Source organism: Triturus cristatus, chromosome 3_2, assembly GCF_964204655.1.
Source record: "Triturus cristatus chromosome 3_2, aTriCri1.1, whole genome shotgun sequence".
NCBI lineage: Eukaryota > Metazoa > Chordata > Amphibia > Caudata > Salamandridae > Triturus > Triturus cristatus.
This window is the reverse complement of record NC_140584.1, coordinates 407537326-407564551: the sequence shown is the minus strand read 5'-3', so window position 1 is coordinate 407564551 and position 27226 is coordinate 407537326. Positions and strand designations below refer to the sequence as shown.

The window sequence follows — 27226 nt, the reverse complement described above, 5'->3', positions numbered from 1 at the left end:
GGAGTTGCCTCACGCTTCCGACACAACTCCAGCAATGCGTCAGTTTTGTGCCGACAGATACGTCAGTTGCGACATGATGCGTCATACAGTAAATATGACGCATCGATGGTGTAGCAAGGATGGCGCCCTGGAAGTGTCGCAGCGATGCGACACTTCTCATAAATAAGGCCCAAAAGAAGATCTGCAGCTGAACGTTACACCTTACACCACACACCTGGTGTTTAAATTTCATGTAAAGAAGTTTGTCAGTAGAGCATAAAAAGATCTTTTTAATGTTTATGTTTAATACTAATATTTTCAGGCAGTGCTTTAAATGGGCCGGTACTCACTGGTACTGAGTACTGGCACTTCCGAATTTTCTGGCCCTCAGTAACGGCACTTTTCTTAGGTCAGGGAGAGTACCGATACCCTCATTGAGAGCACAGCAGGCTCCGGTTAGGTATGTCCTCCAACTCTGGACAGACGCCGCTCTGCTTCGGAGGAGCTTGCAAGTCACTGAGCCCCTCAGTGGCCTTTTGCAGAGTCGCTGTTGGAGATTTCAGCAGCGCTCACCTGAATGGCCCCAGACTGCATGGGTCTGAGAGGGCTTGCATTACGTCATGCTGTGATAAACAGTGCAGGGTCTAGACAGACCCTGCACTGTTGATCAGGTGCGCAAAGGCTATTAGCCTTAAAGTGTTAAGCCCCCCCCCCAGCCCCTTCCTCCATCAGGCGTGTGAAATGGGCTGGGGTTGCCAGTCAGTAATCCTGTCCCATTTAGGGAAATGCACTAAAGTGAGCGGCAGCGCCACACAATCCTCTACCTTCCCCAAAGCCGTTTTTTTCCCATCATTTTGTTCAGCACAGAGTCTGCTTTCCTTTGTGTGCCCCTCCAACACTAATCACTGCCTTTGCATGACAACATGACTGACCTGGGTTCTGGCTCCATGGGTGTAAAGTTAGCCCTTCAATGCTTAATTTGTGCCTGTGGTTTCCAGTGCTCAGCACCGGCATTTATTTTCCAGGGCCGGCACTATAGCTATCTTTTATGTGGGCAGCGGTAGTGCAGATACATTTTAAAAGAGGAATGCACGCAGCAGGTTTGCTGTATTTTCCTAAATCATCTTCCGAGCTGTTTTCACTTTTATCCTTTTCGTCAAAGGCCTGCACCCTGCCCGAGTCTCTAATTGGGAATAATTATTGCTAGGGGCTGGCTCGTGACTCAGCTGGGGCGAGGCAAGCTTGGAAACAGCAAGCCCAGGACGATGAAGGAACGTGACAAACGCACGAAAATGTGTACATTACACTAGCCTGTGTGCTTAGCGCCCAGTAATAAAATATTGCACAGAGACCGAGGACTGTGTCTCCCCAGCTGAGCCGGCAGTAGGGCAGAGCCCACAGTTCTCACCCCTCAGACCAGGCGCGCAACACCCATTGGGCTCACCGGGCTTCAGCCCCCCCCCCCCGTCATGTGTGTCAGCCCGGCTGAGACAGTCTCGCGGGCTGGCGTCCGTCTAATTACAGCCGCACCTGAGTACTTCACGAAGTTCACGGGTCTTTAAAAGACCATTTACACGTTAATGAGGCTTTTGTTGCGTTTTCGCCCCTTCTTACAGCCACTCTGCATATGGCTGGAAGACTTAGCCCCCCCCGAAATCTTTTTCAGCCCCCCCCGAAATTTGGCTCTAGTTGCCCGCCTGCCTCAGACACTGCCTGTGTCATGAGTGCTAAAGAAATGTACGTAGTGGGTGAGGGTAGGTAGGCTGATAAATACCACTGTGCCTTCTTTTTTCAATTACGAATAGTGCATTAACTTTGGACCTCTTGTTTTCTTCACTGTCTTGTGCAGTGGTGACCTGCCATTGCATATATCTAATTACTGGGTCAGCCTTGTGGGCACTTCATTGCTGGAGCTGGGCTGGATGGGACCGCTGGGATGCACTTCACTGTGAATCTGCCAGTGAATGTCTGTTTCTGCCTCCTCCTGTACCGGGCCTTGTTGAACATGCTCGGCTACACAGAAAGAGAGAAGCCTTTCAAGAACTGATTATTGTCAACTTAGCCTCGGTAACAAATACGTGCATGCTTTTTTTACATTTAAAAATCAAGACAGGCCCAGAGAGCCAACGTCTAGGCCCACACTACCACCACAAATCCAATTTACAGTGCTTAATTTTAACTGGTGTTTGCAGGTGATGCGCAGTAGTACTTATTTTTAGGGATTGGGTCAGAACGAGAGAGAAAGGCAAAAATGGGTAAAGATGCAAGAAGGTAACAACTAGAAAATAGAGACAAGGGGAAAAAGTAGGACTGAAAAGTACCTGCAAAACTGAGATAAAGAGGGAGGGAGTTTCTGGTGGTAGATTAAACAAATGTCAACCTCGCATTCGGCAGCGCTGGAAAGGAGGTTCTGAGATAAAACTTTGAGCCCTGGCACTTATTTTTTTACAAATTAAGTACTGGCCCTTCCCATAGAGAAATGAACAGCAGGGAGCGCTGCAGCACTCCAGGAATGAGCTCCAGGTCAACTGGCAAATGGGTTTGGTTGAGGGTAAGTAAGGATGAATATAGAAGGAAGGGGGAGGGATGACTGTATAGAAGTGAGGTGACAGGTGAAGTTAGGTATGCCACTTTTTCACATAAAGATACCAGGTATTTGTTGAGTTCTGAAATCATGAATGGGCTTTGAAATGGTAAACAAATTTGTGTACAGTCAAAAATCCTGTGCATTTCTTGTTAAATGTAATAATGGTTTAAACATACATATTTATATGTCTGTGTGCTTGCCGACCTGTGTGCCTATTTTTGTGTGAGAGAAAAGAGAGAAAGAGGGAGAGAATCAGGACACTCTGGAGATCTTTTAAAGGGAATGGGTGCGATGCTTTTGTGTTCATCTCAGCTTGTTTCGCTCTCTGTGTGTGTGCTCGCTTGAGAATATATAGTATTGTGCCAAACAACACCAAATAACATATGGCATTAAGAAGCAGCAAATATTACAAAACAAGGAAATGTTAACATATCGTCCTGTTTGGCTTTCATTTTGTGTTAACCTGATTTGTTTACATAAACGCATTTCTCATGCGTTTTGATATATGCTACAACTGGTACAGAAGTCATTATGTATCATTATATGTTGCCCTTAGCCCCGCCCCTAGCCCCGCCCATTTGCCACACCTCTAACTCATTATAATGAGTACCTGCACTTATTTTTTTCCATTTAAAGCACGGTTTTCAGGGGAGAAAGAAGATCAAGGGCTCTAGCGCTTCGGCTCTGAAGTGCAGGAGGGAATGAAAAGGCGCTTACTAGGAAACACTGTCGGTGAAAATGATGAGGACAGAAAGGGAAGGGTAAAAAATGGGTTAAATGCGGGTGCGGCCTGTAAAAAGCATAAGAAAAGTGAGGTGACGTAATTTTCCGCCCCATAACCCCTCTCCTTGTAATGAATGGCATTATGAGTTCAATTATTATTGTTTGTGTATTTCGGAATTCGGTCTTTGTTTGATCAAACGACTTCGTGTTGCCTGGCTCTGGCACTGGCCCACGGTAGTGACTGCGGGTAGCGTCATGGTACAGGTGCAAAGAGGGAGCGGTGAGCCCCTCCCGGGACCGCTAACAACTCACCGTCTTCAAAGAGCGCGAGCGGTTTATGCCAGGCCAGCGGCGCAGCAAGGGGGGCACGGGCCCCAGCGCTAGCGCTGAAAGCCCACAGATGGGCTGCACATCTTCGCCGTAAGTGGGATGCAGTAGCAGCGGAGCTCAGTGCCACAGGAGCTGCTGCACTATCGACAGCACTATGTCCCAGACAGTCAGTGCTTCTAAAAGGTCTGTGGGCCGGGGCAGAGTCAAGTGCATTGATGGACTTCACATGGCGGCTACCACCTGCTGTCTGCAAGTCCCGCAGCCCTAGCAACCCCTACTGTTAGTCCCCCGTGCCAAGAAGGTCAGACAGAGCCCTGGGAGAGCTCCTGTCTGGAGTCCAGTGCTGGCAGCGGACCCAGGTAAACTATGGAATGAAAGCCCTGCTGTTCCTTTCTGATACTCCTTCTGGAATGTCACTTACGCACACCCCCGACCCCCGCCCTTCCCGACTTGACCTCTAATCCCCCAACCCCTCCAAAACCATGCCTGGTTACCCACTTGTCACCTTGGTGCCAGCATGACGCTTCTTGTAACTCTGCTGAACACAGTCAGCCGGAACAAGACGGGTCCAAACCCACATGTGGCGGTGGGGGTGTCTCGCGCTCCCCTCGCCCCGTCCCCCGACCCCCTCCGCGCCGCGAGTCTCCGCCCAAAATGTAAAGTTCTATAAACACGGTCCCGCCTGCAGTCTCTGAAATGAAGAAACAATCCCACAGTTGGATTCAACTCAGCACCCCCCACCCCGCCCCCGCCTCCTCCCGGCTGGAGCTGGCTTAGCGCACAGTGGCGGCTGCAGAAAAGCTTGGGCGCACTGTCTGCGCCTCTCAGTGGCTGCGCAGCTCTCCCCACCACCACAGCTCACCTCGCCTCCACACAGCACCTACCAGGGGACCCGACCCCTCAAGGACTACGGACACCCCTCGGAAACCCATCTGTCTTTTATTTACTACGCCCACTGCTGAAAATTATATATTTATCCAGCCACCATTGGAAGAGGCTATTCTAAAGGTAAGGGGGGTTTCAAACTCCAGAAAATAGTTTTCTTTTTCCTCATCTTTATTGCTTTTCGTGTTTTATGTTCACCCCCCGGTCATGTCACTCAGATACGTGAGACTGTGGTGAAAACTGCACACTCTCAACCTCAAAATGGCGAGATAGCACAGCAGGTTACAGTCACAATGTCATATAGGTCTGCACAGGCTGCATGTTTGGAATATCAGCGCTTTCTTGAGCGACAGTGACACCTGTTAGTCAGAACAAGGTGAAAATCCAGCAGTTTAGCAGTAAGCGCTGCGCATTAACTTCACAACCAATAAAAACATCTAAGAGGTACAACGTGCTTGCAGCCAACATCTGTGTGAAACTTGCAAGTCACAGGTTCCTATCTCAGGCTTTCATCATTCCTAGGTCGAGCATATTGGTCCCATTGAGTGGGTAATTGTAATACATGATATTTTTGAGCGTTGTCACAGTACAGTAGCGTGGCAACAAGCGCCTCACTCCTCCCTGCCATAAAATAATACTTTCTACAAAGCAAGTGTTAGCTCGGTGGGTTAATGCACTTAAAATATGCGTGCAACGTACTAGTCACGGGTGTTTGCTAATGCGCTCAACATTTCAACCTTCGGATGCCATTAAATGCTAGGTAATTAAATGCTACCTAAAGCACTGGGTAAGGATGGCAATGGTTATTGACAGCGCTTCGAAACGTCAAGGGTGTGTTGCAGTGCTATATTAACTCTGACATACTTTTGAGACAGTTGCATTTATCCGTATTATGATTAAGCAGAAAATGTAGCAGGTTTATCACGAGGAACTATGGCGTCCAATCTGGTTCATGTGTGTTAATGTTTATAAAAAAACAAACCCGCCCTTCTGCTGGGCGCTGTACACGGCACTTCGAAGCACTGCTGACTACTGGCGCTGTTGAAGTGGTTTTGCCTCAGATTCTGTCCATGTGCGTGGCATTCCATAGAGAGCGCGAGCCGGACTGTTGGAAAATAATTACATTAACATTAATAATACCACAATATTGTCAGTGGAGATTGCTAGCAGACTAGTGTCCCCTGCGTCTTGTAATGTAATAACTTTATTAATGCAGGGCGCTCTGCCACAGGCTTGTGGCTTCACGGGGCTGTACAGAACAGGTGCTATTCATTAAAGTGTTGGGACGCCTTTTATCGACGCTGGAAGGATGAAAGGCTGGGGCTGAAGTTGAGATTTTCAGGATGCTCACAGATTTCTGCAGCAGTTATTAACACGTTTTCAGTTGTAAGATTCTCTCCAAATATTTAACTTTTAGATGTGGTGGCTGGTGGGATATATGCCCCTCTTCTTAAAGAAAAGTTCTCACTGTGCCTGACAGTGAGAGCACTGACTGACAATCTAATTAGACAGAGTTGTCAAACACATGGCTAAGTGTGAGTTGAGGTAATCCACAGCACGCGATGGACTAGTGATGGCGCTGTCTACTGATATGTAATCAGACATTCGATGCCCAGTAATCAGTAATCTATCACTGTATCGCTTCCTTAAACATGTAATCTATCACTTTCAGCAGCAATGTATCACTTTGAGGTTTAGTAATCTGTAATATGCCGAGTTGGCGCCCTGTTCATGAACAGTCCTCAGTAACGAGCAATCCTCTTCATTGATGGGTCGGTAATGATAACCAGTTGCCGCGGTGCTCCAGTGACCTGCACACTGCCACTTTGGTGCCTCATTTACCCTGGACTGTAACCAATCACCTAGCCCCAGTAGTCTGTAATCCATTACATTGGTACCAGAGTAATCTGTAATCAGTCACTTGGGTGTTTCATGATACTGTAATCGACCACTTTTGCTATCCCAGTAATCTGTAACCTGTCACTCTGGTACGATAATCTGTAATCTAATCCTCTCGTTACCAGTTAATCTGCAGAGGCCACATTCGATCCTAATGTAATCTGCGATCTCGGATTTTTTGCAGTGTTGATTGTAGTGCCACAATAGCCTGTCATCTGTTCCTTTGGTGACTCACTAATGCATTATGCTGGTACCCCAGAAATCTGTTATCTATTCATTTAGCGGTTGATGTTGTTTTTTTCATACTTTGGTGCTTCAGAAAAGTGTAATCCATTACTTTCAGCTAGTTAGGTATCGAGTATTCTGCAATGCGTTACTTCCGTGTCACAGAGCATCAGCATCAGTAATCTGCAACTCTCTACTTTGATACCCCAGTAATCTGATCCTTTAAATACACGGTAATCAGTAATCCATTGCTTGAGTGCCCGGGTAATACGTGCTCAATTGCTTTGTTATGTTATATTGATTAGTATGGCACACTAATCACCCGAGAGGGCATCCAGATGCTTGGGTAGGTGTCAGGTCCCCAAGATACGTATAGAAGTCTGTGCGTTGATGCTCTGGGGCCCAGCGATCTGTCATCGCTACTCTGGTGCTGCAGTAATCTGTAATCTGCGACTTTTATTATGAAGTGATTTGAAAGAATCTGGAATGCAGTCGCTATTGGCCACGACAGAGGTGTGCGGCTGGTGGGGTGAGGGGTCGGTGCGGTTGGGGTTTCTCAATACGTCATATACAGTTTCTGGAGGAAGCAAGGGGTCGAGGTCTGCGGTAAAGAGGTATATGAGGGGGGGGGGGGGGGGGGGAGGGAGCGGTGGGGGTTGTGCCAAGAGATGACAGGAGGGAGATAGTTCTAAGGAATCCAAAGTCTCCCCTTCTTCACTCTCGTATCTTCTTTAGTTATTGGTCAGTCCTACTTCGCCCTCTTCTCTTCTGTTACCTCGCAGTGCCTTGAAGCTGCCTACCTAGGCGCTACACAACACAAGCCACCAGCACGACTCGACATTATCGACAGAGATGCTATTGTTAGTTTACAGCATGTTATGATTCGGGTTGTGCTTTCCATGTGTTTATACAGCTAAAGCCCCTTCTAGGCGCGCCGAGCTCCCGTATAGCGCTGTGGGAGATGAACCACTGATTATGCCTGTGAAGTTTCCAGGGATATAAAAGCTTCCAAGGGCGGGATGTGGGGGCGGGTGTTGAGGAGGTCGGCCTTCGATGTCCTCCAGCGCAGAGGTGGACGCAGGAGGCGTTCCTCCTCACCTCAGCTGTGCGCGAGCCTGCCCTCGGTGAGCTGTCGGTGGTGGTGGAAGGGGCGGGGCGGCGTCACCTGCTCGGCACATGAAGCGCTGCTTGCAGGGCTCTCCGGGCAGAGATCCGAGGCTGTGCGCGAGCAGGTGAATTTATTCAATGCATTTTTATATAGCGCGGACTTTACCCGAAGGTGTCAAAGCGCTGTATAATAGAACCAGTTACATTACATGAGAGAAATGTTACAAAATAGATCGTTACAAAAATAAACAGGAGACTAGAAGAGGTAGGATAAAACCATAGAAGCAAGAACACAATATCAAACACTTCATGCAAGGGTAAGGAATGTACAAGAAAATATTACACATTTACAATCATGAAAGAACTTCCTGGCGGGGTCTGAGAATGAAGGTATTAGTTCTGAAAGTGTCTTTGGAAGAGAAGAAATTTGAGGTCAGCTTTGAAGATCCGGATAGAGGAGGTGGCACGGAGCAATGGAGGAAGCGAGTTCCAGATTCTCACCGCATTACCTGAGAACGATTGCGCCATTGATCTTTCCCTTTTGAAGGAGGGGTGCTCAAGCAGAAACTTTTCCGCATTCCGAGAGGGTCTCAAGCCTCCAGACATTTTCAGTTTATTCGCCAGGTAATGAGGGGAGGAAGTGTGCAAGGCTTTGTGTGTGATGCAGGTAGTTTTGTAAATAGATCTTGGCTCGATGGGAAGCCATCGAAGAGAAGACAGGATAAGGGTGATGTGGTCACTTCGTTTGGACCCTGAAATAAAGCGAGCTGCTGAATGGAGGACTAATTTGAGGGGGGAGAGGTGAGATTTGGGTAGGCCAGTCAGAAGAGAATTGCAGTAATCCAGTCTAGAGAGAACTAGTGATTGGACCAAGGTTTTAAGGTCTTTCTCCGGGAAGAACCGACGAATTCCCACAAAAGGCGCAGCTGGTAATGTGCCTTCTTAGTGATGGAATTGATGCGGGAGATTAGGTTAATTCTTTTGTCAAATATGACACCTAGGTTTTTAGCGTTGTCGACAATGATGGTTTTTTTGTTGAATAAATTCAGCTGATCCATCCAGGATTGAACAGGAGGAGGGGAAAGAGAGGTAGATAGGAGCGGAAAATCAGTTTTGGAGGGATTGAGAATGAGTTGGTGAACTAACATTCAGTTGTGAATAGAGTTGAGAGTAGAGTTGAGTAGTGAGAGATCGGGTGCGGAAGACACCTTGAGGTAGATTTGAGTGTCATCCGAATTGATCTGTGAGTAAACGAAGAGGGAATTAAAGCGTTTAAATCGCCTTGTGGCACGTCCGGTCAGAAAAGAGAGGTCTTTGTTTTAATATAAATAAATAGAAATTTGGGTCCCGCCTCGCCTTATGTGCTCGGTGCTGCCGATTTCGGGACATAAAGTGAGGCGCCCAGGATAACATACTTTAGTCACGTTATAGTGATTTGTATAGCGCACTATTAACCGGAGAGGTATTCCAGGCACTTGGGCAGGTGTGTAGGCTTGGGGCTCCAAGGTGCTTATATAAAGTACTAGGTCTTCAGCTTCTTGAGGATCTCAAGAAATGAGGAGGGGGCTCTGATGTGTTGAGAGAGGTTGTTCCATGTCTTAGAAGTGATGTAGGAGAATGAGTGATCTCCAGTTTTGCTTTTGTGGATGCGGGGAGTGTGTGCGAGTGAGGAAGAGCGTAGGACTTTGGTGGATTAGTGAAAGTGCATGCAGCTGTTCAGGTGTTCCGGTCCTGTGTTGTGTAGGGCTTTGAATGTGTGCCTGAGAAGTTTGAATCGGTTGTACTTGTGAATGGGGAGCCAGTGAAGCTTCTTGAGGTGCGGTGTGATGTGGGTGCGGCGGGGAAGGTTGAGTATGAGTCTTGCAGCGGTGTCCTGGAGTCTGTGTAGGAGTTGTTTTGAGATTCTGGCGTAGAGAGTGTTGCCATAGTCCAGCCTGCTGGTGATGAGTGCTTGCGTGACGGTCCGTATGGTCTTCTGAGACAACCATTTGATGGTCTTTCGCAACATGCATAGGGTATGGAAGCAGGAGGATGTGGGGTTCTTACGTTACCGCGTTCGGGTTCTTTGCACGGAACCTGGAATGAAGGTTCCGTGCAGGGAATGTGGAGCGGTCAGGGTTGGCAGTTGCTGCCGGGGAATCCGAGTGTCTGGACCGCATTAAAGAAGCTCTTCTACACTTACCTGTTCCGTCCTTTTCGTCTTCTTTTCATTGGCGACGAGGATGGGGGGTTTGTGTTTTTCCAGGACGACATTCTTATTCACGGGAAGACTATACAGGAGCACGATGTCCGGGTTAAACATGTGTTGGATATAGTCAAGTCTAGTGGTCTGACATTAAGGAGGGACAAATGCAGATTTCTGCAAGAAGGGGTAGATTACCTTGGTCACCATATCTCCGCTAAGGGGGTGGAACCAAAAATGAAGTTGCTGGATGCCATTAAGGATGCACCTGAACCCATAAACAAAGACCAGTTACGCTCCTTTCTAGGGCTTGTTGAATATTACGCTAAGTTTGTACCCAACTTTTCAGACAGAACTGTGTGTTTGCGTAGTCTTCTTAAGAAGAATGTGAAGTACACTTGGTCTGAGCAATGTGCGTCTGATTTTAGGTCTCTCAAGGAGGCTATTGTACAGGCACAGCCACTCAAACTTTTTGACATCAACGATAAATGCATAGTTACCACTGACGCCAGCAATGTTGGCCTTGGTGCTGTTTTAATGCAGAGGAGATCGGACAATAAGGAAGAAATCATTGCTTTTGCATCCAGAACACTTCGGGGTGCTGAAGGAACTTATTCTACCATCGAAAAGGAGGCATTGGCACTATGGTGGGGTGTACAATATTTTCGTAATTTTCTGTGGGGTAACAATTTTGTTCTCAGAACTGATCATAAGCCTTTGGTAGATCTGTTCACCACCAAAGGAGGTGGCAGAGCTACGCCTCGTATTGCCAAATGGCAATACAGACTGAATGAATTCAATTATTGCCTGGAGTATGTTGCAGGTGTGAAGAACTGTGTGGCTGACTGTTTATCTAGGCTGCCTCTTTCTGCCAGTGTTAGTGAACCTGCCAATGACTTTGTGGAAATGGTGTGTGCAGTCAGCGCTATTGCTGATACGGGAGCTGCTCTATCTGAAGGGGATTGGAAACTGGCCATTTCTGAAGATGCGGAGCTTTCCAGGGTAATCGATTTGGTAATCCAGGGTTGGCCCAACAGTGCTGTTATTCTCGAGGAATTGATCCCCTATTCAAGAATTAGTGACGAGTTGTCTCTGGTTGATGGGATTTTACGCAGGGGTGGGTTACTGGTTGTTCCCTTGTCTTTACGGAAGAAAGTTTTAGACTTAGCTCATGAAGGTCATTTGGGCATTCGAGCAATGAAGCGGAGAGTGAGGGAAGATTTTTGGTGGCCGGGTGTTGACAGGTCCATTGAACATTGTGTTAGGGATTGTGGTGCGTGCGTGTTGAGTGACAAATCTCAGGTAACTTGTCCGTCCTCTGTCAGTCCCGTTGTAGTCAAGGAGGCACCATGGTTTAAATTGGCTTTTGATGTGGCTGGTCCATTCAGCGGTTTAGGGGCTTCTCCCAAATACGTCCTAGTCCTGATTGACTATATGTCCAAGTGGCCGGAGGTCAAATTTGTGGATGGTATTAACTCTAGTGTGGTTATTAAATTTTTGTTGGAGGTTTTTCTTCGGGAGGGATTTCCAGAGGAATTGGTGACTGACAATGGTACACAGTTGGTGTCTACTGAGATGCAAAGTTTTTTGTGCCAGCACGGCATCAAACACACACTTACCTCCCTTTACCACCCACGCAGTAATGGGTTGGTTGAGCGTTTTAATCGTGTTGTCAAGGAACAGCTACAGTTGGCCTCTGTTAATGGTCTGGATTGGAAGGTTGTGATTTCGGATGTGTTGTGGGCAATGAGGACAACTCCACACTGTAGTACGGGTGTGTCTCCATTTTCTTTGTTAAGGGGTAGGGTTGCCGGTTCGAAGCTCAACAAGGATTGGATGTCAAGGAAGGTTGTGGATCCACTGAGGTTGGGTGCGGTGGCGGATGTTAGAGCTGCCACTCAAGCCAAGTATGGCTCTAATTGTCCTAAGCAGTCTTCTGTGTGTGAAGGGGATTGGGTGAGGATTAAAAAACCTGTTTTTGTTCGTAAGGGTTCTTCTCGTTTTTCTGCTCCTATGAGGGTCAGTAAGGTGAGAGATCATGTAGTTGTCCTGGATAATGGTAAGGTCTGGAATAAGTCTGCGGTTTCTGTGGTACCTAGGTCTAAGGTGGAGTTTGTAAGAGCCAAATTTGGTGTTGGTACTCAGGGTACAATTCCATCTTCCAGTGTCAATGTGCATGGGGGTCGCATTTCGGAGAATAATCTTGCTTCTCAACAAGGCCCTTCGAGAACCAAGTTTCTTCCTGTTAGGTCTAGGTCATCCCCTGTTAAGTTGAGGGATTATATTAGATTTTGACTTTCTGTAGTTGGGGGTTAATGTGTTTATGTGTGGGTAGTTTTTGTTTTTACGGTATGGAGGGTTTGTGTTTTTTTTTGTGAAGGAAGGGGGGTGTGTGGGGTTCTTACGTTACCGCGTTCGGGTTCTTTGCACGGAACCTGGAATGAAGGTTCCGTGCAGGGAATGTGGAGCGGTCAGGGTTGGCAGTTGCTGCCGGGGAATCCGAGTGTCTGGACCGCATTAAAGAAGCTCTTCTACACTTACCTGTTCCGTCCTTTTCGTCTTCTTTTCAGAGGAGCACACTGCGTTGACGTGAGCCATCATGTTGAGCTTGTCATCTAGGATGATTTCAGAGTTCTTGTGTGGTTGGTGGATATGGGTGTTGGACCTAGCTCTGAAGCGGAGAAGTGTTCTGGTTCTGCTTTTAGCTGTTAGTCTGCATTTCCCTACCACCTGGTGAATTTTACACACCATCCCAAACCCTTGAAACACCTTTTTCCATTTAGGATGTCACATTACCACAAATACATTGGGTTTGGTAGTTAGTATTCCAAGCTCTGAAAATGAAAGGAAATATAGTTGCGTTTTTTGACACACCATCAATGACGCTGAGGACATAAGATCTCACATCTGCATATCTTCATTTGTTTGTCGAAATGCAGGTACCCTAAGCAAGGCGTTAGATACAGTCACAGGGTGTCCTGCAATTGTCTGGTTGTTTATTTGTCTCTCTGCAAGACAATGTTCTTAAGTAGCTGCAGAGAACATGTTTGGCCCTATATGGAACAGCCCCACAAACGCCACCCTGTCTTTTAGCCATACAAACCAGACTGTGGCAGTTGCATAGCGCTCTCAGTCTCAGTTTTCTAACTTCATGGCACTCCAGAGGGCCTGATTAGGAGCTGGAACGTGCAGAGGTGCAGAAGTTACCTTGTCCAAAACCGCAAATTCCAGCCAATAATGAGGAATAACTGACCTAGAGCAGGGATTGTTGAGCCATTCCCGATCCTTATGCGGATTCCCCAATCTGGAAGCCGTTCTTCTGCAGGTGGCATTTGAGACCCCTGGCAGGGGCGGTGGCCTATGCGTTGCATGGCTTTGTTCCTGTAAAATAGGACCCAATGTTGTTAGTGTGACTTGTCCCACTGGGGTCTGCCCTTGGTAAGGGGCCTCTTTTATATTTTAGAAGGCTGCCCACTGTAGCGCTGGTGCAGCAGAGGCATGGGGTCCTCCATGCCAGCCGTGGCCTGCCACTTGAATTTAGAATTGTCTACCTCTTGGGTGGATATTTTCCTTCGAAAGCGGCTTCTGCATTCCATGGTGTGAGCTACTTTATGGTGGGAAAATACCTGACAGGAGGTTTTGCTAACATAACTACACCTGTGCAAACATTTCGATTAGGCTTTCATAATATGCCTAATTTGCACACTTTTACATTACACAAATTACAAGGAATGTCAGAAACAGACAAAGCAAGCACAAATAGACACATTTTTTGCTGCTGTGGACTAGTTTAAGCAGAAAATGTCTTGCCAGAGACATGTTTGAGCAGAAAATGTGTTGGGAGAGACATTTTTTTTCCGCAAACCAGTCCCTGTGTTAGTATCTTTAGCGATTTTTGAAAATGAGGTAGACCCTTACACTCAATTTTCATTCTAAAAAACCCAGATGTAGTTTTGTGTAAATTGCACACACATTTGCATTATTTCATGACTGTTGGTTTAATTTGGGGAAAAAAACACTCCATTTCCCATACCCTTAAAATTAACATGCCTTGGCAGTATGGCAGACCTGCCTTGTCATCTCTAAAGACAAGTTCCTAAAACTGGCAGGGCCATGCCCAGAGCCAAAAGCAGACCTGACAAAAATGTGTAAACAAGCCCACGCACCTTTCCAGTCTCTTGCTTTCCTGTCTATCTCTCAATTTCTCTCTCTCTGTTTTTGCCTCCTGTGCCTTCTGCCATTAACGACAGGGGGCTGGAGACAAGCAGCAGCTTTCCAGCTTCAAACATATGTTGCAGTGGCTGCAGCCTCCTACCCCCTTGGGGAAATGCCCATGGGATAAGTTGTCAATCTGACGCTGAAAACTGGGGAGTGTCCGCTGAAGTAGGAATGGGCAGGACTCGCAGAGTTTCACTCTGCAGAATTTCACTGAGTTACTGAAAAGTTCCAAAAGATTCAGCAAAATTCAACCAACAGAAATAATGCAGCTTGCTCTACTAGCGTTCCAATTTAGTGCCAGTACCGCAAGCAGCACTGAATATCAGCGCAAACGGCACCATGCGTTGTGCAAGAGCGCACAGGCATTCGAGTTGATTTTGCTGTCACTCGAGAAGAAAATCTACATGAGAAGCAGCAAATCGACTCGAATGGTGGCTTTCTGACCGTGACCGCTTGTGAACGGCGGTGACTGCCCACGTTAAAAAATTGCTCTAGGGGATGCCAAATCTCACTCACGCTTGCCAGCTCCCATATTCCTGGAGCCTCGTTGGGGAAAAATTCCACCATGTGTTGAGTGGCAGAATTTGACCAGAATGCTACGTTAAAGAATAACGCAAAGTGACCAAAATTTCACCAAACCCATGGGTGGAACGTAACATTCCGCCCAGCCCAACTCTGAAGTAGCATATCTACGGTTTCCTACTACCTGGAAGTTTTCTCCCGCTCAGTGCGCAGGACCACCATGGTTGAGACATTGTACACCTAAGGATAACAGAAATATGGGCAATTATTACGTATTATTTAAACAGGTGTATTAATAAAAGTGCCCTAACATCACTTTATTCAGAAGTAACAAACTAATTACCACAAATTCCCACATGTATTACTAGAGTCAAATTTCTTTTTTATCACAGTATTACAGCAAGTGCGACTGAGGTGAAAATTAAGGGAAGCCACTTTCTAATGTTGCTGTGAAGGTCAGTGGTTAAGTTCCTGCAATGTCAGTATTGTTCATTGAATAAGTGCTGTTTCTGTAACCTTAATGACAATGGTACTTTGGGATACCACTGGGAGACTGTGCGTTTTAGACTTTGTCTTATTTCTTCCTCAAATAGGAGGGGTGTGGTGTCATGGTGACATATTCTGCTATGCAGGTGAGGCACAGATGTATGTGCAGCTTAATAGCCTTAAGGATGTCTTTTTTTCAGCTAAAAAAGAGCTGGAAAACATGCTAGAGTGGATGAGCAGCGGCAGGTTAATGCTGGACAGAAGTAAAACAGAGCTACTAATTTGGGGGTTACGCACTTCAGACGACTAACAGTCCTTTGAAACTCTTCAACCTTCCAGACAAATTCACCAAGATTGTAAATAGTGCGCGTGCCCGATGGGACTCTAATTTGAACTTCGGAGCCAACAGAGGGTCAATGGTTTACTCCGCCTTTGGAACGGTTCCTGCTCTAAATGGCTGAAAACACCATGAAATCATATTCCATTGTGGAAAACTCATCAGGCGGATCCTCACTCTTGGAATAGGTTAGCCACCACTTGGTTGTTGATGTTGTAGTTCCCTCTCGTTTCTGGTGAGGGTCCCTCACGCCAGGGCTTTTGACGTGTTGGGAAAGTTCCGATAGCCTGGGTCTGGCTGGTCATCTCCTTAAGGTTCACACCTCAGCACAGCAGCCAAGAGAGACAGCATGGAGGTCTTAGTCACAGCTTTAAGAGTGGTCCTAGCCTTGAGAGAGAGGCAGCAAGAAGGTCTTGGTCACAGCTGCAAGAGTGGTCCTAGCCTTGAGAGAGAGGCAGCACGGAGGTCTTGGTCACAGCTTTAAGAGTGGTCCTAGCCTTGAGAGAGAGGCAGCAAGAAGGTCTTGGTCACAGCTGCAAGAGTGGTCCTAGCCTTGAGAGAGAGGCAGCATGGAGGTCTTGGTCACAGGTTCAAGAGTGGTCCTAGCCTTGAGAGAGAGGCAGCATGGAGGTCTTGGTCACAGATTCAAGAGTGTTGCTAGCCTTGAGAGAGAGGCAGCATGGAGGTCTTGGTCACTGCTTCAAGAGTGGTCCTAGCCTTGAGAGAGAGGCAGCATGGAGGTCTTGGTCACAGGTTCAAGAGTGGTCCTGGCCTTGAGAGAGAGGCAGCATGGAGGTCTTGGTCACAGGTTCAAGAGTGGTCCTAGCCTTGAGAGAGAGGCAGCATGGAGGTCTTGGTCACAGCTGCAAGAGTGGTCCTAGCCTTGAGAGACAGGCAGCATGGAGGTCTTGGTCACAGCTGCAAGAGTGGTCCTAGCCTTGAGAGAGAGGCAGCATGGAGGTCTAGTCCATGAGGCACCGACAGTCCACGCAGGCAGTGGTTGATATGAATCTCCAACCTGCTGTAGTGGCGCTCCAGGCTACATTCTTTCTTAGTATTTGGCGCTTGAAGCCAGAGTTCACTGCCCATTGGAGGCTGTCCTAATTCAAGTTTTTTGGGGTTCCATCATCTCGGAAAAGGGGCCTTTTCACTGGCTTTCCCTAGAGTGGATGATGTTGGCTTGGATGAAACCTCCTATGTCTATTCCAAGTGTATGCCAAACAGGGAAAAAGCATTCCCATGTAGGCAATGCCCTTGTCTATTCCACAACAGATTCTGACTGATTTTTCTGCACCTTGTTGAAAATGCTGCCAGGGTGGTTAATCGGTGTTTTCCACCTGATTCCGTCATTATAGACTATCCTGGGTGGCATAGTCCAGATTCACATGATGCACTCTCTCGCTGTCTGTCTGTCTGTCTCTCTCTCTCTCTCTCACACACACACACACACACACACAAACACAACCCTCCCCTAGGATTTACATGAGCGCATTAGCAGCCCTCACTTTTGGGATGTAGTTACTCTGTTACCCCAAATGCATGTATCCCTGTCTCCAGCCATCAACTGCACTGTGAGGCAGCTGGGAGCGGATATCCCCTCAAGAACAACTACAAGCGAACCCTTTAGTGACGTCACTTTTACCAGGCAGTAACCTTGGGCTCTGCAGGGGAGTACATGGGCTGGTGATCTCTTAGTTTAGGGACCACTCATACATATTACATAAAAGTATATATGTACAAAATTTAAAACAAGGTACAGTGCGTTAACTGATACAAGTAGCTGTTGCTTTCAGTCCCTCGATTCTGCAAAATCTCAGTAATCTATGTTTATTTTTAACACTCCCTTGGCAAACGATAGGAAAACGAAGCAGCAATACCTTCTAGGAAACTATGTTTTTGATAAACATTTGTCAATTCTTCGACATCACCAATGCGGTTTGGAACAGGTATCACTCTGGGTAAATCTTTTTTTTTTTTTTAAACTGTTTTTATTTTTATTTGAGATCACAGAAAAACATAAAATATCAAAACAATAGTCAGCAGGTACATCTCTCATGTCTCCAATGAATGTGGAATAGGTAGAAAATACAGTTGGTGGGGAAGCAGAGTATCTAACTTTACATTTCTTTCTTTCTAGGTCTCCCTTGTTGTTCTACCCCTCACAGTAATTATTGCACATCACCCTCAGTAGACTCATGATCTGGGGCACTGGGCTCCACTCCCACACAGTCCTGTGTAATCAATTGCATAATGGTTGTGTCCCTATCCTCTATCTCTAGACCATAATATCTCAGCCAAGGTTGCCAGATCTTTCGAAATTTCCTGGGACACCCTCTCACCTGGTATACTGTCTTTTCCACCCCCATGTACATGTCCATGCCGGCCCTCCACTCTTTCATGGTAGGCGGGTCCACTTTTCCCCAGTGTCTGGCTATGTCACGCTTTGCTACTATTAATCCTATACTACTTAACAGAAGGTTGTATCTGGACAGGTCGACGTCAGTATGTACGCAAAGCAGGACATATTTGGGGTCTATCGGCATCTGTGTCTTAAGTATATTTTTCAGTTCTTGTACTGTCCGTGTCCAATACCTAATACCTATGTATTATTTGGCATTCCCATATAGTGTGGATATAGGAGCCCTTCTCTGTTTTGAATCGTAGGCATTCTGGCATCTCTGCTCGACCCATTGCATGGAGTCTCGCCCTGTCATAGTACGCTCCGTGAAATATTTTAAACTGGATCAGTCTCAGCCTGAGTTTTATTGCCACTTCTCTAGGATGCATTAGGGCTGTTTCCCGGTCTATGTCTTCTAATTTACCCATTGTGACCTCCGATTTACTTCTAAGTGTTAGTCGATTGTCAGGCATATTATTTATTAGCATTTTATATGCCCACGAAACTGCCTTTTCTATAATCTCCTCCTGGAGCAGCCTACCTTCTAGCGGGGCAAATTCAGGGAGATCAGTAATGTCAGGTTTCTGCGTGATCCAGGCATGTCGAAGCTGAATATATTTGTAATGTGGCCTATCTGATAGGTTATATTCATCTTGTAACTATGAAAAGGTTATCAGATCCCCGTGCCTAATAATGTCACCCAGGATAGTAGTCCCAATGGTGTCCCATCCTTTAAACCCCCGCAGTTTTGCTACCTCCTGCAACCGCTTGCCTTCTCATAAGGAGGTAGCCCTTGTCAATCTTTTTTCCCATTTCATTTGGCGTTCTGCTTCTTTCCAGGCTTCTATTACTCTCTGTGTAGCCGGTAGTAAGCCTTGTATTCCATTACCCCGTATGTGTAAAGTAAATGAGAGTGCTTATGAAATTGGAGTCTCTTCAGGGCCACTCTGGGTAACTCTTGGTCACCTGTGGAGTGCCCCAGGGTCCGTCATGTATCAACTCTGAAATACAGCCAAGGCCTAGAAATTGGTTGCCACGGCATGAGCTTGGTGTCTTTCCATTGTGCGGTACACCAGTGGCACAAAGATCTTTTCCATAATGTGGGGCAAGAAAAGTCATATACCCATTGACTAAAAGCTTGATTCCACCTCCAGATGCGACTGTGGGGGCCTGCTCTGTCTCAGTGACTCCATTTAAAGTTGACGATAGCAAACCTCATCAAAGATGCTCCCTTCATCTCAGGCCCACAATTTCATCTCCTCTATCTCTGAACAGATCTGTCTTGAGGATACTCTGACAAACTTATCACATATAAACCAGGCTATTCAGTGTCTGATCCTCCAAAATAGTGGTAGCCCTTGAGTCCTTCCTGGAATTTTAGAAATATTAGGGAAAAACACAACAAGGTCCCTTCCTCCAGGGCTGTGTGTACTTTGAGAACTATGGTAGGCTTCTACAAGCCAGAGCTATTATGTTTCTTGACAGTATTGTGTAATGTATGCTGACAGACCACAGCAAATGTGTATGTTTTCCTACAAGTTTCATCTGGAGCGATGCCAATAATTTTGGTACTCTCCTGTTGGTGATGGCCAAAGTCATTGTCGCCCCAGAGTGATCTAGTGATCGCCTCCACTCCGGTGATGTAGATTGGAATGATGTGTCCACATTCCAATTTAACTCATTGTTCCCTCTGAGTGATGTGATGTCAGCCTACAGACCAAGGACAGATAACTCAATGACACTGAGCAATGTAGTGTCCACCTACTGGCTAGCGTGGTTCTTCAGGGAGCCTTTCAATGCATTTAATTTGAAGCACAGAAACTATATTCCCCTAAAAATCATTTATAGCAAAGCACAAAAAATATAAAGTGTCAAAAAGTGACTAGGGTTACACTTTAGATTTAGATTTAGGCCTATGGTTAGGCTTAGCGTGGAAGGTTTGTGGCTGGAGTTATAGTTTAGGGCCAGAGATAGTAATTTAGTTTGAAATATTTTTGTAACTTTGCCACTATACCCCCATTATGAGGTCTCTGGATTTAGGTACTTGATATCAGAGTACCAGAATCTCCTATTCAGAACGGTATCCCTATATTTAGGGATTACACAGTATTTCCCCCATAATGGGCAATAACACACAGACTCTGCAATATTTGATCCAAATCCCTGTATTTTTCTCATTCTGAGGGAACAAAGGGCCCAAGTCCATTCATATTTACCACCTGTTTAGAGGAGCTTGTAAATATGGGGGAGGCGCCTAATTTTTGCCATCAGTTATTTATTGCATTTAACGAGAACATCCAAGACATGCATTCCAAGAGGATGAAATAATGGGAGAAATCACACATTAGTCTATATTAAATTCTAGATTTTAACAGTCTAGGAAAGGGACAAAAGAAAAGGAAATAAAGGTGAACAATCAGCAACATAGCATTAGGCGTAATATAAATCAGCACTACTCAATGCTGTAAGAAAAGTATCACGGTGGGAAATAGTCCGCTTCTATTATCATGGGTTACAGTGGGGGTTCCGAATTAAGTGACAACAGAATGTAGCTACCAGACACAGTGTATTTCAATAAAAATATGGAATATAAGGAGACAGGCGTATTGTGGCTACATCTGGGGCATATTACAACAGTGAGGACAAAAAGGGGACCCAAATGGAAATATAAGGGTGGCGCTATATTAACCCCTTCCCTGCGGGGGCAATTCCCCTGCGGTGCGGGGGGGTGGGGTGGGGGGACCGCGGCACCGCTGTGCTCGTCATGAGCTCAGCTCGTCATGACTCACAGTGGAGCTGTGCTCATGACGAGCTGAGCTCGTCACGACCCCGCCCACTGATTAATTCTCCCGCACAGGCGGGGAATTAATCGTGCGTGGGCGGGCCGCGGCCGTTATGACGAGCTCAGCTCGTCATGAGCACAGCTCCACTGTGACTCATGACGTCATGAGCACTCAACAGGTTAGTTTTTCATGCTCGGCCGCAGATGCCATATCCTGCAGCCAATCAGCAAGAGCAGGAGGATGGGGCTGCTTCCACTTCCGCAAAATGCACATTTTCGCTACCGCCAGGGCAGTGTCAATCCACGTTTTCTTGTGTCTAGTCAGATCAGGTAAGCCTAACGTGTCATGAAGAAAGATCAACAGTTAGAAGACACTTAGAAGAATATCTCAGAGGCTTCTCATAGAATCATTAATTTAACGCCAAAACTGTTGTAGGGAGTCACAGGACCACTGTAAGTGCAGTGTATTTCCTGCGTTCCAACATCGCCAACATTCCGAAGACTGGGAGAAGTCAGCCATCTTTTGCCTCTGTGGGGAAAAGTGGCAGCCATGGAGAATTTTGTAACATCATTTTATCAGGGTTTCCCTTAATCCTAGATTGTGGGTCTCCAGTAGGGCAGCCCACTCTTCCTCAAAATATCGTTTGTTCAACTTTGACTGCCATCATTCTTGTAGTTGAAATTCTTAAGTATTTCAAATGTACATCCTCAAGTAAGCCATTCTAAGGCCAGAAATGATGTAATTAGCATTTGAAATCACATCATCCATGAAGATACATCAAAATAGGGGATTGTGGTGACTGGTGTGAAAAAAACGATAATCTGGACCGTAGACAGTGTCTTAGTTGCATGCATCTCCATTTCTGTCTTCCATCCAGATGGCGCTGAAGTTGGAGTTGCTCGAATGTTTTTATTCTGTCAGGCAACATCGACGTGGTCTAATCCATCTATCCCGTTTGCTGCCCACTCCACCCAAAAGTTCACGCGACCCTCTATTTTCAGGGCCATATTTCTCCATAGGGAGTTATGGGTGACTAGATGTCTATGGGTTCGTAGTTGCTTATGTATGCAGAGTCATGTATTTACTATTTTACCAAGTGAAGGAGTCATGAGAACTGTGGAAGAGTGAAGGTCTCATATAGAAAGTCTGGACCTAAGTCTGTATTCATTATTTGTTTTTCCAAATGAGCCCAGTCGGGCTGTTCCTAAGTAGAGAATGGCCGCAAGAGCCAGGTGATGGACCTTGTAGTACAAATCCGTATGAGGTAGGCAGAGCCCCCCACACCCTCCATATCCCCAGATACTTTGGCAGACTGCAGCTTCGAGTTTCGGAGCCAGGTGAGTTGTAAACCTTAGATGTAGGTTTTGATCATCTTGTCTATGAGGTGCAGAGAGGATTTTGGGAAGGGCAGGAGTATTATACCAAAAGAGGTGATTACATCTAGAAGCCATGATGGGGCCTATGTGTCTGTGTTTTTTATCCTCTACTTTGGGTAAATCCTGTAGAAATGTCATTCACTCAAAGTAAAATGGTGTCCATCTGCAGGTTATGACTAGAGCGGTCAATACCGCCACATGATGTGAGGTCCACCTACAAGTCAGGGCGAGTGCTGTTGTTTACTCATGATGATGTAACCACATGCTCTTATTGGCCAGACATTGTGTGGTTGTTCCCTGTGAGCAGCATGAAATACTTGCAGTAGGCGTATTTTCTGCTAACAGAACAGAAGTAGAACCTGACATACGCCTACAGGTAAGAGCCTGAGTGGGTTTATACCTCAGATTGATGTGACATCCGCCTGCAGCCAAACATTGCAGTGGTTTCCCCCTTCAGCTGATCTTTTTTTCTCTCAGAGGCATCAGCTGGAGTGTTTTATTTTTTATTTTGCTTCCATTCTTTTATTCAGTGAAAAACCATCGTCTTCCTCAAAGCGTCCAGATGAACCAATCTCTGCACAGTTAGAGGGTCACACAGCACCGAGAAGAATTACTTGTCCACCCTTCCTCTGCCTCAAAGAGACATGGGTACATAGTGGCCACATGGCACCAGAAATGGCAATCAGCTGAGTGTGTCTTGGGGTGTTTTTGGACTTCAGTGTAATGGCCGCCATGCGGCTGGTTCATTGGAGGCGACGGGACGGCTCTGGCAGACCAGACTCTACATTTTGCAGGACAGAGCCACATCTATGGCAGGAGCCTCTTCGAGTGCAAGAAAGCATGGTGGCAGCACTGCCATGCCATGCCGGAATGGCAGACCGGGCATCACTCATCACTTATGTTATGTCTGAAGACAGGTCCCCAAAGCAAAGGGTTGTTCTCCAAAGATAATGTAACTAATATCCCTCACACAATGTGAATTTTCTCCAGTGGCTTGGAGGGCTTTTCAGGACTTTTTCTTTTTCTTTGGTGGATGTTGCGTCACCGCTCTCCTCTGTATGAGCCCCCCCCCCTCCAGCATTGAAACTATATGCACGAGCCAGTGGAATATTCCGAGATATGCATATGGTAAATGGGTATTTGACGCGACATCTGGGAGCTTGGTTGCGCTCCTTGAATACAGTGGGCAGATTTACAAGCCCCTTGCGCCACTTTGGCGTCACTTTTCCCATGTTAAAAGTGACGCAAAAGTGGCGCAAGGGGCTTGTAAATCTGCCCCCCTCAGGGTCCCCGGGACCCGTCCAATCTTTAGTCTCGTCTCTGTTCAGCATAAGACCTGCTCCCGGAAGGAGGGAACGCCGCCGTCGTGAACTCTGCTGAGCTAAAACCCTCCATAAACGATTCTAATCTTCCAATATGAAGAATATTTTGCTCGAGAGGGAAAAAATAACATTCCTCCTTTATTTTGAAAGCGTATTAAATCCCGGGCCTGACAGGAGTTATTGGTAGAATGTGTGATGCCTAGCCCTGGAATTCCACTCCATGTGGTATGGGTGGAGAAGGCCCCTCGTTCTCCTGGTAACCCGCTTTGAGTTTAGGAAAGAACAGGACCTATCATAGAACTTCTCTGGGCTGGTCAGCCGTCGAAGTGCGTTAAAAATAAGTATGGAACCGTGATCCTGGGTAGAATGGGGGCGGGGTCATTAAGCTTGAGGGAGGAATCAAAGACGTGGCTAAAAACAACAACATTTTCTGCAACTACCTTCAAGTAACTGCATATAAGATAACACGCACCTTAAATGGAAAATGATTGCACGTTCACTAATCAATGAGAGATGCACTGTTGTACCTCGCAATTACTGCAGATATTTGTGTGTGTAACAGAGAGCCACAGGAGTGAATTCTGGTTGGTGCAGGGGGGGAATAGTGATTTGTGTGTTTTTAGTGTTACGGGTTCCAGAATGTGACCGAAAGCGCTGTGAATATGTACATCATTATTTTAAACTTGCATTACCCACAGTAAAATATAATCTGGCTGCCACAAAGTGCACAAAAAGATTTAGAGTTAAAATAAAAAAAGCGCTTCCAATATATAGATCTGAGTAATATGTAGACTGTACCTTGTGCAAACAGGGGGAGAGGAGTTGGCCTAACGGCTAGGGCGGTCGACCTCGAATATGGAGAACTGGTTTCGAGTTTCGGCAATGACGCTGAACATTCTGTGATCTTGGGCCAATCACTTATTCTACCCCTGCCAAACAAAATGAATGTGTCCTTATGAAACGCAACTGGTGCTATGGAAAGCGCTCTGATACCCGATACCGTCGGGACAAGTTCACGCTATATAAAACACTGTAAAAAAAACAAAAAAAAAGTTTTTATAACTGTCCATTAAGAGCACATATTCCGCAGCTCATCAGCACACCTTACAATATCTCCCAAAAACAATACTCTTCAAGTGACTCCATCAATTACAGACAATACCAGCTCCCAAGGAGCCTTTACATTTGCAGATCCTCCAAATGCGCTGATTTACATTTCCTCCAAGCTGCAGGCCCTCTGCAAGGCCGGACTGGGAACAGAAACCGACCCTGGCAAACCGCTCAGCTGCCCCTCCCCCCCGCCCCCCGGGGTGAGGGGGAGTGCAGCTGAGCAGTTTGCGAGGGCCGCTTTTGGCCGATTTTGTTACAGGGGGCCGATTTTGCCAACCCCGGTAACAAAACCGGCCCCCCAGGTGACCAAAACCGGCCCCCACCCTAGCGGCCTATCGGGGAAACGCCCAGTGCCCGCTATGGCCAGTCCGGCCCTGGCCCCCTGGCAAGAAGGTTTGTTTCTTGTTAAGTTATCTGTCCCTTCCTTGGCTTCACAGCGTAGGAGACTCCTTCCTTTCCACTTCAGTTGAGGGACCTCCACTGTCGGAATTAACCAGTCCAGGATGGTTGCCTTTTAACATAAAGTAGGGGATCTTTTTGCGTCGTGACCCTCAGATATTGCCCACTTCCACCTCTAGGGCTGATGAATGTCAAAGGTGAGCACGGAAAGTCATTACTAGGCCCCGGGGGAAAGTTCTGTTAAACCTGCATAATCTTGCTTAATTTTGTGAATTTCACCTTATGCTTATTACATAAAATTCCACTGTTGCACCATGTGGCACATGTATTGCTTGTGCTTTTTTTTTTAGCATGAAATGCTTAGTTAACTCCAAAATGGGCACAAGGATGCATTTAGCTCTAAAATATAGCACCAGATGACAGTTTTACATTTCGTGCAGTTTTGCACAATTTTTACAGAATCACGCTAAAGTAATTTATGTGAATTTCGCACACCCCTAATCCATAGCTGCCAATTTACAAATTAGTTTCACCATGTGAGGAGGGGGCGGGGCCTTGGAGGGGGCAAGGCTTCGTGCCAAAAGCTACCTAAGAAGCACTGTGCCCCTCACCAAGCCCCAAAAAAACAACAAGCATTGGCATAGCCACTAGGGGCCATATGTAGGAAGCCCAATACCGGTCGGTAACGGCCAATTTTCGGTAAATATCCCATTACCGACCGGTATTCAGGCTTTTGGTATGTAGGGGCCACATTTCAGGATTCGGTAATTTACCGAATCGGTAAAATTACCGATTCGGTAAATACCGAATCCTGAAATGATATGTAGGGGGAGTGTGTGGTTGTTGTGGGGATTCGTTATTTACCACCAACTAAAAGTTGGTGGTAAATGACGAATAGCTGGACAAAGCATTTCTTTGCACTTTGAAGTGTGCAATGTGGCAGACATACATGCCCTTAGGGCATGTATGTGTGCCACATGTGCACACATGCAGGAATCAGGGGTGCAACAGGGTGTCACTGTGACACCCTGCCACCCTTGATTGTGCTCCCCCCATTACCGAATCGGTATTTACCGATTCGGTAATGGTAACTGGCTTCCCATTGATTCCTATGGGCCTCCTGGCCCATAGGAATCAATGGGAAGCCAGTTACCATTACCGAATCGGTAAATACCGATTCTAAATTACCGACCCATTCTGAATCGGTAAATATTACCGATGGATTACCTACATATCATTTACCACTTCATAAATACCGAATCGGTAAAATTCGGTATTTATGAAGTGGTAAATGTTAGGCTACCTACATATGGCCCAATGTCTCTACTTTAGGACCTTATAAGTGTTTAGCCATGCAACACTTGATGTTGTTGCACCAAGGATATTGTGCTGGATAACTAAACACTTATAAGGTCCCAAAGGCGAGACCTATTGGCTATGCCAATGCTTGTTGTTCTTAGCTGTCGACAAAATCTCAAAGCAACTGCGCATGTGCTCACTGGTCACCAAAAGGGCTTATTGTATGTTCATGACAGGGAGACCAGTCGCAGCTTTTCTGCTGGTGCGGTTGAATGCAAGGCTCATTGCTCCCGTTGTGAGCTCATGGAGTTATTTTGGAATATCCTGATTGAGTGATTTGTAATGAATCTGTAACATAATGTTTGAAGTATTTATAGTCTCTGGTGGCGTAAGGGATAGAGCTGCTGACTTTGGAGCTGGGAAACGCGAGTCTCTTCGTGTGCTCAGCATCCTGTGATTCTGGACAAATAACGTAATCTTCCCGTCTACCAAAAATGAGCGTGTTCTTGTGTTATGTAACTGCTGCTCACCTAAAGTGCTCCAAAACCTTCGCGTCGAGTTTGCGCTATATGAAACTGCAGAAAATAATAATACAACCCAATTCAAGCGCTATGCTCAATTCACTGATGTGACTCAAGCTATCAATTGAAATGCTGGTGGCAGAATATACCATCGCACCTGCGGCTGGGTCACGCCGAGGCTCCGCCTGCACTTGCTGCCTAAATGCACAGGTGGCGCTGCAGGTTGAAAAACGGTCTCCGAGCTGGGTGATCAGTATGCTCAGGAAGCATCAGTTAGTACTTAAGGATGCAGAACAGATAGCGTGAGGTACGTCTCGTTTGTCTCCATTTTATAAGTCTGTCAGGACCGTAAAGTGCTGGAAGGAACATAGCGACACAGGCAGTTTATTATCACCCCTCTCGCAGCCACTTACATTTAGCGATAGATGGACACAGGGCCATCTCAGTGCCACGTGCCACAGAGGAACAATCGCGAGCCGGGTATTTGGTTTCCAAGAAATAATATCCCCTTCAGGAAAAGGCGCCGCGATGCACAGTG

At 46.4% G+C, this 27226-nt stretch overlaps 1 protein-coding gene across 1 annotated transcript in view; it reads left to right on the top strand.

Moving 5' to 3' along the window:
• Positions 1 to 4383: 4383 nt before the first annotated feature.
• COL8A2 (collagen type VIII alpha 2 chain) overlaps positions 4384 to 27226 on the top strand; it is a 446392-nt gene continuing 423549 nt past the window's right edge. The window contains exon 1 of the mRNA XM_085647968.1: positions 4384 to 4627. The gene's annotated coding sequence lies outside the window, so the exon portion shown is untranslated. The remainder of the gene's footprint in view (positions 4628 to 27226) is intronic.